This window comes from Scyliorhinus torazame, chromosome 6, assembly GCF_047496885.1.
Source record: "Scyliorhinus torazame isolate Kashiwa2021f chromosome 6, sScyTor2.1, whole genome shotgun sequence".
NCBI classification, from domain to species: Eukaryota; Metazoa; Chordata; class Chondrichthyes; order Carcharhiniformes; family Scyliorhinidae; genus Scyliorhinus; species Scyliorhinus torazame.
The window spans coordinates 309,105,671-309,118,251 of record NC_092712.1 but is presented as its reverse complement, the minus strand read 5'-3'; the positions used below and the strand labels follow the sequence as shown (position 1 = coordinate 309,118,251).

At 52.1% G+C, this 12,581-nt stretch overlaps 2 protein-coding genes across 4 annotated transcripts in view; one reads left to right on the top strand and one right to left on the bottom strand.

The window, feature by feature from the left end:
- Positions 1-12,581, bottom strand: part of acad11 (acyl-CoA dehydrogenase family, member 11) — a 146,697-nt gene that overhangs the window by 40,706 nt on the left and 93,410 nt on the right. The gene's annotated exons all lie outside the window — the stretch shown is intronic.
- Positions 1-12,581, top strand: part of LOC140425583 (atypical chemokine receptor 4-like) — a 73,514-nt gene that overhangs the window by 20,993 nt on the left and 39,940 nt on the right. Inside the window, exon 1 of one of the 2 annotated variants that reach the window (XM_072510043.1) lies at positions 389-499. The exons of the other annotated variant lie outside the window; for it this stretch is intronic. The gene's annotated coding sequence lies outside the window, so the exon portion shown is untranslated. Of the gene's footprint in view, positions 1-388; positions 500-12,581 lie in introns of those variants that run through there. 2 annotated transcript variants of the gene reach the window in all.

Below are 12,581 nucleotides of genomic sequence, written 5' to 3'. Positions count from 1 at the left end.
CGCCCCAACCCTCTGCCATTCTCTTCCTCTCGCCCTGCCTTCCCCATTTTAGCCCTTTTAAACCCCCCCACCGGACTCCCGGGTCTTCTGACACACTAAATATCGCCACATCTGGACCCGGGACCACCCCTGCCAGAACACCTTCGGTTTCAGACATGCCCAAAACATGTGGACATGGTTCGTGCCCCCCCACCCCCGCACACCGTCCACACCTGTCATCTACCCCCTCAAAACATCTGCTCACCCTGGCCGCTGTCATGTGGGCCTTATGGACTATTTTAAACTGGATACGGCTGAGCCTCGAGCACGACAAGGATGCATTCACCCTCCTCGGAGACTCCTCCCACAACCCAATCTCCATTCCCCGGCAGTTCCTCCTCCCATTTCCGCTTGACTTCTGAAGGAATCTTAAATTTATAGGGATCTTAACCTGTCGAACTACGCCAAGTTTGGGGGAAACTTAGTTGATGAATCAAGTCCTGGCGCAATACGACAAGTTGTAAGATTTGTACTATTTCTAGACTGTTAAGTTGTTCGATTCCTTGTATTATTCGACTGTGTATAGTTGAAGGAATTTATATCATCTCTGCTATTCGGTTATCAGTAGCACTTTGCGAATACTGGAACTCAGCAGAAATTTGCAGTATAAACTCCTCAGGTGCCAAAAAGAATTGTTTTATTTGTAGTCGCTTGATTACAATTTGAAAGTCATTTAAAAGGCAATTCGTAGGCAATTCGAAGCTTTCAGAGAATTACAGACATTATCTTTCTTTGCTTAGGCAGACAGCTCGAAAGTAACTTTTAAAAGGTCAAAGTCTGGCAATGAAACATGAAAAGAGAGAGAGAGCTAATCTTCAGCCAAACTCAAACTCAAAGTCAAAAGTGGACTAACATCACTGACACAGACTGTTAGGCTGACAGAATCCCCAAAGACAATTACCTAAAAACTAAACACTAAAACAAAACTGGAGACTAGAATCAAAGGCAAAAACTGACTAAACTAACAGAAAGACAACACAGCACAACACACCTTCAAAGACAATACACCACAGACAACTCACGAAAAACTAAACTAAAATGGCGGGGGAAACTTTTCAGTTATACACTTTCATATCTGTCTTAAGTCATCTAATCACACCCCAATATAATCCTAATTGGTTTGGGTTAGACTCAAACACATTTGATTTATTGGCAAGCCGTCCATCTTCAATGTGCAACATCAGCTTTTCTGACCTAGCTGTTATCTGCATTGTGAACAATGGTGCCTTCATGTTGCTGTGTAGTCAGTCCCTGTCCTTGACAATTAGCACAAGCAGTGTCAAATTATCTTGAAAATATGCATTTGCCAGAACAACGGACTTCAGTAAAAGTGAATTATGCTGTATAAATGGGTATTTAAAACTGGGGCTCAACATTTATGCTTAAACAGCTACCTTTTACCTATACTAGTTGTATTTGAAATACTTGGCTTCTACATGGTTCGTGCCCCCCCCCGCACACCGTCCACACCTGTCCTCTACCCCCTCAAAACATCTGCTCACCCTGGCCGCTGTCATGTGGGCCTTATGGACTATTTTAAACTGGATACGGCTGAGCCTCGAGCACGACAAGGATGCATTCACCCTCCTCGGAGACTCCTCTCACAACCCAATCTCCATTCCCCGGCAGTTCCTCCTCCCATTTCCGCTTGACTTCCCCGATCGGGGCTCCCTCCGTTTTGGGCGTGTCCCAGTCCATTAGCTCCTTGTAGATTTTGGACACCTTGCCTTCCCCACTCCTTCCCTCAATACCACCCTATCATGCCGTCCGGAGGGCGGAAACTCAGGAAAGGACGGCTCCTGCTTCCTCACAAAGACCTGGAAATATCGGGACCCATTCCCACTGGGCAAATCATACTCCTCCTCCAAGTCCTCCAAACTCACAAAGCTGCCGTCCACAAACAAGCTCCCAAACTGTTCGATGCCTGCCTATCGCCACCCCCGAAACATCACGTCAAATCCCCACCCCGGTGCAAATCTGTGATTGCCACAAATCGGTGCCCACACCAAGGCACCTTCCAACCTCCAATGCAGCCACCACTGTCCCCACACCCGCAGGCTGCCACCAGCACAGGGCTCGTGGAGCACTTGGCCTGCGAGAAGGGCAGAGGCACCGTCAACAAGGCCCCTAAACTCGCTCCCCTGCAAGAGGCTGACCCCTCCCCCACTGCCCACTTCCTCACCATAGCAATGTTCGCCGCCCAATAATAATTCATTATGTTTGGCTAGACCTGCCCTCCCCCGTCACATCCCCATTCCAGCAGCACCTTCTTAACCATCAGGGTGTTCCCCGCCCACATAAACCCCAAGATCAAAGTATTGACTTCCTTGAATGATTTTGGGACGAAGATCAGGAGGTTCTGAAAGGCAAATAAGAGCCTCGGCAGCACCGTCATTTTCACTGTCTGCACCCGCCCGCCAGCGAGAGTGGCAACACATCCCACCTCTTAAAATCGCCCCTCATCTGTTCGACCATATTCAACTTGTGCAGCTGTTCCCAATCCCGCGCCACCTGGATACCCAAATATCTGAAGCTCGTCCCCACCACTTTGAACGGCCGCTCACCCAACCTCCTCACCTGTGATTTGGCCTCGATCGGGAACATCTCACTCTTCCCCATCTTTCGCTTATATCCGAAAAACCGGTCAAACTTCTCCAAAATACTCATAATGCCCCCGATGCCTCCCAGTGGGTCCGAGATATAAAGCAACAGATCGTCCGCATATAGCCAGACCCTGTGTTCGACCCCCCCGCACTATCCCTCTCCAGCTCCTTGACGCTCTAAGCGTCATTGCCAATGGCTCTATTGCCAAGGCAAAAAGCAACGGGGAAAGTGGGCACCCCTGCCTTGTGCCACGGTGCAGCCTGAAGTACCCCGAGTTCGCCCAATGCGTCCACACGCTCACTACCGGCGCCTTATACAACAATCGGACCCAGTCTACAAACACCTGCCCAAACAGTCCGAAAGACTTCCCACAGGTACTCCCATTCCACCCGATCAAAAGCCTTTTCTGCATCCATTGGTACTGCCACCTCCACGTCCTCTCCCTCCGGGAGCATCATTGCCACGTTTAGTAATCTCCTCCCGGTCTGGTCTTCCCCCATCACCCCCGGCACAAAGTCCTCAGTTCGCGAGGCCAGGATCTTTGCCAGCAACTTTGTAATATAATAATCTTTATTGTCACAAGTAGGCTTACATTAACACTGCAATGAAGTTACTGTGAAAAGCCCCTAGTCGCTACATTCCGGCGCCTGTACAGGTACATAATTTGGCGTCCACATTTAGTATGCTATCAGGCGATAGGACCCTCACTGCTCCGGATCTTTATCCTTCTTTAGTATTAGGGCTATGGATGCCTGCGATAATATAGGGGGAAGCTCCCCCTTCTCCCTTGCCACATTGTACGCCCTCACCAGCAGGGGCCGCAGGACCCGGCCTAAACTTCTTATAAAATTCTACAGGAAGCATATGGGCGGCACGGTAGCACAGTGGTTAGCACTGTTGCTTCACAGTGCCAGGGTCCCAGGTTCGATTCCCGGCTTGGGTCACTGTCTGTGCGGAGTCTGCACATCCTCCCCGTGTGTGCGTGGGATTCCTCCGGGTGCTCCGGTTTCCTCCCACAGTCCAAAGATGTGCAGGTTAGGTGGACGGATCATGCAACATTGCTCCTTAGTGTCCAAAGGTTAAGTTGGGTGACTAGGATGGGATGGAGGGGGTTTAAGTAGGGTGGTCTTTCCAAGGGCCGGTGCAGACTTGATGGGCCAAATGGCCTCCTTCTGCACTGTAAATTCATCCGGGCCTGGGTCTTCCCTGCCTGCATCGTTCTCATGCTCTCCATCACTTCTATCAGTCCAAGGAGGGCCTCCAGCCCTCCCCCAAGTCCTCCTCCACCTTGGGGAACTCAAACCCATCTAGGAGCCACCGCATACTCCCCCCCCTCCCCCCCCCCCCCCCCCCCCCCTGGCCGGGGGCGCCGATTCGTAGAGACTCCTGTAAAACTCCTCGAGTACTCCATTCACCGCCACCGTCTCCAGTTCCACTCTTCCCCACCCGCCCTTCATCCTTCTGATCTCCCTCGTTGCCTCCTGCTTCCCGTGTTGGTGGGCCAGCATCCTGCTCGCCTTCTCCCTGTACTCCTACGCTGCCCCTCTGGCCCTCCGCAACTGCCCTACTGCCTTCCCTGTGGCCACTAGCCCAAACTCTATCTGGAGCTTCTGCCACTCCTTCAACAATCCTGCCTCCGGGGCCTCCGAGTGCCTCCTGTCCACCCGCAGAGTCTCGTCCACCAACCTGGTCATATCTGCTCGTTCCTCCTTTTCCCTATGCACCCGGATCTATATGAACTCCCCTCTAATCACTGCATAGCGTGGCGGCCGAGACCTCACCCGTGTCGTTCAGTTCCACATACATCTGAATGGCCGCCCTCACCCGCTGGCACACCTCCTCATCCGCTAACAACCCGAGGTCCAGTGTGTTTCTTCCAAAAAGGCCATATCCGCCTTCAAGCTCCTCAAGTGCGCGAACACCCCCGACCATTTGACTGGCCCATTCAGCCCTCTCATGTTCCATGTGACCCACCTGGTCTGGAGGCACCCAACCCCTCCCCTACTGATCAACCATATCCTTTCTTGGGCCAGCCCCTCGGGGAAGTGTCACGCGTCCCTCCAGGCCCACCCTCGGATGCCCGCCGTCACCACCCCCTTACCTGCGGCGCCACAGCAACCACACCTTTGTCAGTAACTGACCCCCCTCCCTTGAGCCAAACAAAGTCCCATCCCCTCTACTACGCTAACCACCTGGCCACCCCCCACTGCGCTCCCTTCAACCAGCCCACTCAGTTAGCCTGGCAGCCCCCGCCCAAGGCGCCTGAGCCTCCTACCCCCCACTGATTCCCCTCCCCCCCGCTCACATACCTCCACCGAACAAACAATGGCACAAGAAAAAAGGTGCACTCGCCCTCAACACTCCCCAAATATCCCACCACTGAACCCAACAAAACATCTCAAAGGAGAGAAGTTCACCAACCAACAAACAAAAAGCAAAAAAAGGCGGAAAAAACAAACATCTCCTCACACCTCTTCCACAGTTCAATGTGCACATTGTCCTGCCAGTGCATTGTCTCTTACAAACTCCTCTGGTGTCCCAAAATAATGTTCTCGGCCGTTAGAAGTCACCCAGAGGCAGGCCGGGTACACCATCCTGAACGTCACCCCTTCTTAAAAAGGGCAGCCTTCGTCCGATTGAACCCGGCTCTCCTCTTCGCCAGGTCCACGCCCAGGTCCTGGTCCACACCGGAGCTCATTGCCTTCCCAGGTGCCTATCCTCAACTGCCGTGCCCACCTCAATATCTTCTCCTTATCGAGGAATGGGTGTAGCCGCACCACCATCGGCCTTGGCAGCCCCTTCGCCTGCGACTCCCTCATCAGCGCCCTGTGCGCCCGGCTGACCTCCAAAGGCGGGTCGAAGGCCACCTCCCTCATCAGCTTCTCCAGCACCTTGGATACCCATGGGCCAGTGTCCTCTCCCTCGATGTCTTCAGGCATCCCCACAATTCCTAGATTTTGTCTCCGGCAGCGATTCACCGGATCCTCCACCTTCTGCTTTAGCCGCTTCGGAGTCTCCCGGACCATTCCAATCTCGATCGGCGAGGTAAGCTGCTCGTCGTGCTTCGCCACCCCCGCCCCCACTTCCTGAATGGCCTGGCCCTGGGACTCCAGCCTCTGTTCCACCGGATCAATTCCCACTTTTAATGGTTCCGCCGCCTTGGCTAGGTCCTCCTGGGCGTCCCTCCTCTGCCGGCTGACCTTCTCATTTAAGAAGTCCACCAGTTGCTCCGTTAACCACTGGGCAGGCAGGGCAGACCCTTTACCCTCCGCCATCTTGACATGCGTGGCACGAAGATTCTCTTGCTCCAACAGCTCCCTTCTCCTCTTCTGGACGGTGGATCAATCCACCAGCCCCACCAGTGGAGTTTCGCTTACTTCAGTCACCTCTACACCTTTTTTCACCAAAACGTCCGCCCAGCAAACGGGGGGGAAAAGGACCAATAAACTTGCCTCGAGTGGGAGCTGTCAAACGTGGGCCGGCGGAGGGGGACAGAGAGAGAGAGAGAGAGAGAGAGGCAGGGTGGAAGTGGGGTGTGGGGGATGTGTGTGAGGAGTTAAGGGGGTGAGGGTACAATCTCGGGGACCCCTCAACAGACCCCTTCCTGCCTGACAGCAGCCCAAACAGTGAAGGCTGCCAGCCCCCCCCCCCCTCCCCCCCCACGCCTCTGCTGCATGCACAATAGCATCCAGGGTTGAGTGAGGCCATTTAGTGGCCATTAGTTGTTCACTCAAAGGTCTCACTAGGCCTATGTGCGGGTGGACAAGCTGCCTGATGCAATTCCCGCCCACCAAATGGACGCGAAGTCAGCAGGGGGCAGGAAGGTGGTGCGATGTGAACCAGCATTATTTTCTGAGCCCCCCCCCCTTTATTCAATACACTACTTGGGTGGGTGAGGCAGGGGAGGGGGAGCACCATAAAATCCAACCCCATGGTTATGCTTCTATTTTACACCATTGTCCATATACAGATATATTCAATACCCCTAAATATCGGAACAAATATTTTAGCCAATTCATGGTGCACTAAGGTGGGCGGCAGGGGGCACAGTGGTTAGAACTGCTGCCTCACAGCGCCAGGGATCAGGGTTCGATTCCCGCCTCGGGTGACTGTCTGTGCGGATTCTGCACGGTCTCCCCGTGCCTGCGTGGGTTTCCTCCGGCTGCTCCGGTTTCCTCCCACAGGCCAGAGATGTGCAGGTTAGGTGGATTGGCCATGATAAGATTGCCCCTTAGTGTCCAGGGATGTGCAGGTTAGTTGGGGTTACTGGGATGTGACGGGGTGTGTTGGCCCACGTAGGGTGCTCCATCCGAGTGTAGACTCGATCATGGGCTGAATGGCCTCCTTCTGCACCGTAGGGATTCTATGGATCTCCACCAGACAGGGGCTGAGAATGGTGGCCCCTCCGAAGCCATATCCTAACTTATTTTCGCAACATTACAACAAGTATCGGTTTAACATCCCAACTACAATGAAGCTGCTAACATTGGGGTAGGCCTGTGTTAACTGAGACAGTTTAAAATGTTCAGCTAACCGAGAACTATTTGCGGTCCATGTGCAGCCGTTCAAAACAATGTAAGGCCATCCCTTTCGGGACAATCATGCTCTGCCTCAGTTAAACCACATCCGGCTGTGATTTCTGCAGTTATGCTGCGGGGCCCTGTTATAATATACACCAGTATATCATGGTGCAGACACACACTGATGGTCACACAGTGGGACCAATCAACATACACAACACCGCAGCCAATCACCAGTGAGAGCACAAGCACTATAAAGACAGGGGGCATCAGAGTTCCCGCTGATTCGAGTAGCAGTTAGCTAGGAGCACAGAGCTCACAGCCTGCAACACAGACATTCACCATGTGCTGAGTGCATCAACTGGTTAGGACAAGGCAAAGGTCTTTAGTTAAAGCTAGTATCGTATTTACCCACAGTTCAAGTATGTTTAAATAGTTAACCTTTTAATAAAATAGTGTTGCACTACTTCAAGTGTTAGTGACCTGTATGTGATCCAGAACACCCAACACATCAGGCCCCACTCTGAGCGGCGGCTGCTCTTTCTGGAGATTCTGCTTCCCTCTAAATCTTACAGACCGATCGGATTTTCTGTGTCTTGCAGTCCCCATTCAATGCAGGGCGTGACATTTACAAAATCATGACAAGAAACTGAATAGATCTATTTCAAAGGAAAATGCCTTGGGGCTTGAGAAAGAAAAAAACAGCTTTCAAGTGAAGTTGTGCCATCATGAAGGCCTGAATTTTCCATGCCTGAACCAAAATGACACCAGGGGCCTCGATTCTGGAACACACGCAACACCTACCATTCTCGCCAGGATGGTGGGGTGGGGGGTGGGGGACTGATGGCTTGCAATTTGCACATTTTGTGTTCACAGGTCTGCAATACCCTCCCGACACCCCTCCAACTCCCTACTTCATTTCCCTCCTTTAAGATATTCCTTAAAACCTAACTCTTAGGCCAAGCTTTTTGCTCATAATATCTCATTACATGGCTCGGTTTTACATGTCCTGTTACAATGTTCCTGGAAAGCATCTTGGGGCATCTCATTGTGTCAAAGGTGTTGCATAAATAGAAGTTGTTGTTGCTGTCAAAGTGCTCCGACTAGGAGTATTACTTTTGCCATAACCTCCACCAGAGCCACAGGGAAACCGCTGTCGATCTCCCCACCGGATTCGCGGAGTGCGAGCTTCCGGGTAGGGGGCGGGGGGGGGGAACCCGGCTGGAGCTTGTTAGAACCGAGCATAAACGGTGGCCCAAGCAGGGACCGGCACGTTGGTTGTCCCAATGGGGGCGCGACAGTGATTGTAGATAGTTGCTGCCGTGCGTTGAAATGAAAATCGCTTGTCATAAGTAGGCTTCAAATGAAGTTACTGTGAAAAGCCCCTAGTCGCCACATTCCGGCGCCTGTTCGGGGAGGCTGTTTCGGGTTGATTATTGATAAAAGTAAAATAAATCTTTTGCTTCAAGCCACTGCCTTCCAATTTCCAAACAGAATGCGTGGTGTTAAATAGCTGTACCCAGAGAGTGGTTACAATGTGGAAATCACCCGTCACTCGAGACAAATAGAACCCTGGAACAGAAAAAGCCCATTGTGCTCATCTGTCCCTGTGCCGACTCTTTGATGTTTTTAATTTGTCCCAAACCCCTGCTGTTTTTAATAACCTGATAAATTTGTCCCTTCAACTATTTCTCCAATTTTCTCTTTGAACAGTATCATCGCATCATGCCTCCCCCACCATTTTAAACCGAGCTTTCCAGGTCATAACCAAGAACTGCTTAAAATGCTGTTGCCTCTGGTTTTTTCCTTGGCCAATTACCTCAAATCTCCCACCTCTGTTGCGAGATTCTCCGACCCCCCGCCGGGTCGGAGAATCGCCGGGGGCTGGCGTGAATCCCGCCGCGCCGGTTGGCGGGCCCCCCCCGCGATTCTCCGGCCCGGATGGGCCGAAGTACCGCTGCTAAAATGCCTGTCCCGCCGGTGTAGATTAAACCACCTACCTTACCGGCGGGACAAGGCGGCGCGGGCTGGCCCCGGGGGGTCCCCCCACGGTGGCCTGGCCCGCGATCGGGGCCCACCGATCCGCGGGCGGGCACTGTGCCGTGGGGGCACTCTTTTCCTTCCGCCTTCACCACGGTCTCCACCATGGCAGAGGCGGAAGAGACTCCCTCCACTGCGCATGCGCGGGAATGCCGTCAGCGGCCGCTAACGCTCCCGCGCATGCGCCGCCCGGAGATGTCATTTCCGTGCCAGCTGGCGGGGCACCAAAGGCCTTTTCCGCCAGCTGGCGGGGCGGAAATTAGTCCGGCGCGGGCCTAGCCCCTTACGGTTGGGGCTCGGCCCCCCAAGATGCAGAGCATTCCGCACCTTTGGGGCGGCGCGATGATTTGCACCGTTTTGGGCGCCAGTCGGCGGACATCGCGCCGATACCAGAGAATTTCGCCCCTGGTTTCTCCTCATTTACTCCATCAAAGCTCTCCGCTATTTTGAACAACCTATATCCCGAAGACCATAAGACATAGGAGCAGAATTAGGCCACTCGGCCCATCGAGTCTGCTCCGCCATTCAATCATGGCTGATATTTTCTCATCCCCATTCTCCTGCCTTCTTCCCATAACCCCTGATCCCCTTATTGATCAAGAACCTATCTATCTCTGTCTTAAAGACAGTGATTTGGCCTCCACAGCCTTCTGCGGCAAAGAGTTCCACAGATTCACCACCTTCTTTCTGGCTGAAGAAATTCCTCCTCATCACTGTTTTAAAGGATTGTCCCTTTAGTCTGAGATTGTGTCCTCTGCTTCTAGTTTTTCCTACAAGTGGGAATATCCTCTCCACGTCCACTCTATCCAGGCCTCGCAGTATCCTGTAAGTTTCAATAAGATCCCCCCTCATCCTTCTGAGCTCCAACGAGTACAGACCCAGAGTCCTCAACTGATCCTCATATGACAAGCTCTTCATTCCAGGGATCATTCTTGTGAACCTCCTCTGGGCCCTTTCCAAGGCCAGCACATCCTTCCTCAGATACGGGGCCCAAAACTGCTCACAATACTCCAAATGGGGTCTGACCAGAGCCTTATACAGCCTCAGAAGTACAGCCCTGGTCTTGTATTCTAGCCCACACGACATGAATGCTAACATTGCAGTTGCCTTCCTAATTGCCGACTGAACCTGCACATTAACCTTGAGAATCTTGAACAAAGTCCCTTTGTGCTTCTGATTTCCACAGCATTTCCCAATTTAGAAAATAGGCTATGCCTCCATTCCAAAGTGCATAACCTCACACCTTTCCACATTGTTCCATCTGCCACTTCTTTACCCACTCTCCTAGCCTGCCTGCTTCCTCAATACTACCTGCCCCTCTACTTTGTATCATCTGCAAACTTAGCAACAGTGCCTTCAGTTCCTTCTTCCAGATCATATATGTATATTGTGAAAGGTTGTGGTCCCAGCACCGATCCCTGAGGCACACCACTGGTCACCGGCTGCCATCCTGAAAAAGTCCCCTTTATCCCCACTCTCTGCCTTCGGCCAGTCAGCCAATCCTCTATCCATGCCAGGATCTTACCCTTAACACCATAGCCTCTTAACTTATTTAACAGTCTCCTATGCTGCACCTTGTCAAAGGCTTTCTCGAAATCTAAATAAATCACGTCCACTGGTTCACAACCAATCTCGCTTCGGCCATCTTCCCTCTCAGGCAGGCATAGATCCATTCAAGGGGAAACTGGGCAGGTACATGAGGGAGAAAGGAATGAAAGGATATGTTGATGGGGTTTGGTGAAGAGTAGCTCGGGGGGGGTATGAAACACCGAGGTGGGCCTGTCAGGCTAAGAGGCCCTGTTTCTCGGCTTGGTGAAGATGGGCTGTATTTTACAGAGGGGGATAATGATCTCACTCCTGGCAGAAAGGTCGGTGGGCTTAAACAAAAGGTTTATCAGCAAATCTGATTCGTCGACAGCTGGGTAGTCCCGGCAGTGCCGATACACTCAGTAGTGGCTGCTGCTGGTATTACAGGCGAGCAGACCTGGAGGCAAGTCCAACGTTCCTGGTCAGGGGTGATCGGTTGGGAGGGTGGGGGGGGGGGGGGGGGGTGGAAGGCTAGTGGGGGAGTCACAAAGGGGGGACGAGGGGATGATATCATGGAACAGTGCCCACAATGGGCACAGGGTACTTCCCAACAGAGCTACACACTTTCCATCCTGCTTTTTCGCTTGAGATGGTAGAAGTAGTGGGCTCGCCTCCTTAATTCCGTCTTCCCCGGCTACATGCATCATTGCGGTGAGCGCAGAAACTTTACTGGCCATTGATGGATCATTTAAGCCTAAGGTGGGTGAGTTGGCAAATGCCAACCGTAGAACCTTAGTTAGGCCACACTTGGAGTATAGTGTTCAATTCTGGTCGCCACACTACCAGAAGGATGTGGAGGCTTTAGAGAGGGTGCAGAAGAGATTTACCAGGATGTTGCCTGGTATGGAGGACATTAGCTATGAGGAGCGGTTGAATAAACTCGGTTTGTTCTCACTGGAACGACAGAGGTCGAGGGGCGACCTGATAGAGGTCTACAAAATTATGAGGGGCATAGACAGAGTAGATAGTCAGAGGCTTTTCCCCAGGGTAGAGGGGTCAATTACTAAGGGGCATAGGTTTACGGTGCCAGGGGCAAGGTTTAGAGGAGATGTACGAGGCAAATTTTTTTTACACAGAGGGTGGTGGGTGCCTGGAACTCGCTGCCGGGGGAGGTGGTGGAAGCAGATACGATAGTGACTTTTAAAGAGCATCTTGACAAATACATGAATAGGATGAGAATAGAGGGATACGGACCCCGGAAGTGTAGAAGATTGTAGTTTAGACGGGTAGCATGGTCGGCGCGGGCTTGGAGGGCCGAAGGGCCTGTTCCTGTGCTGTACTTTTCTTTGTTCTTTGTTCACCCACCCTCCAACTCGGGGGGGGGTGGGGGGGGGGGGGGTGATTTACTCTCCAACCGTCATACTTTACTCCCAGCAGAATAGTCTGCTCTCAGTGCCCAGCGGCTGACACAGGCTTGTGGATAAGCAGACGGGATAAATGAAAGTGTGGGCACTGGTGTAGAGTCACCGGGATGCTAATCCCTCTTAAACGGAATGAGAACTTTTTCGGAAAACTGCAGGGGCTGAAGCAATTGAAGGTGGGAGTGTAGTTCCAGGCAAGAGCACAAGACACAGATAGATGATTCTGTTTATCTTCTGCATGATTGACTATGGGGAATGTACGATCTTCACTGAGGTGAATCTATTTCCAGATCAATATCCCTTCCGATAATCCTTTTGAACTCTGTTTGTGAATAGAAGTTATGACAGATAGTGTACTAAGAACAACCTTGTCTTTTTCATAAACAAGGCTGTCACTATCAGTCTTGAAGTCTCCGAGATGGGGAGAATC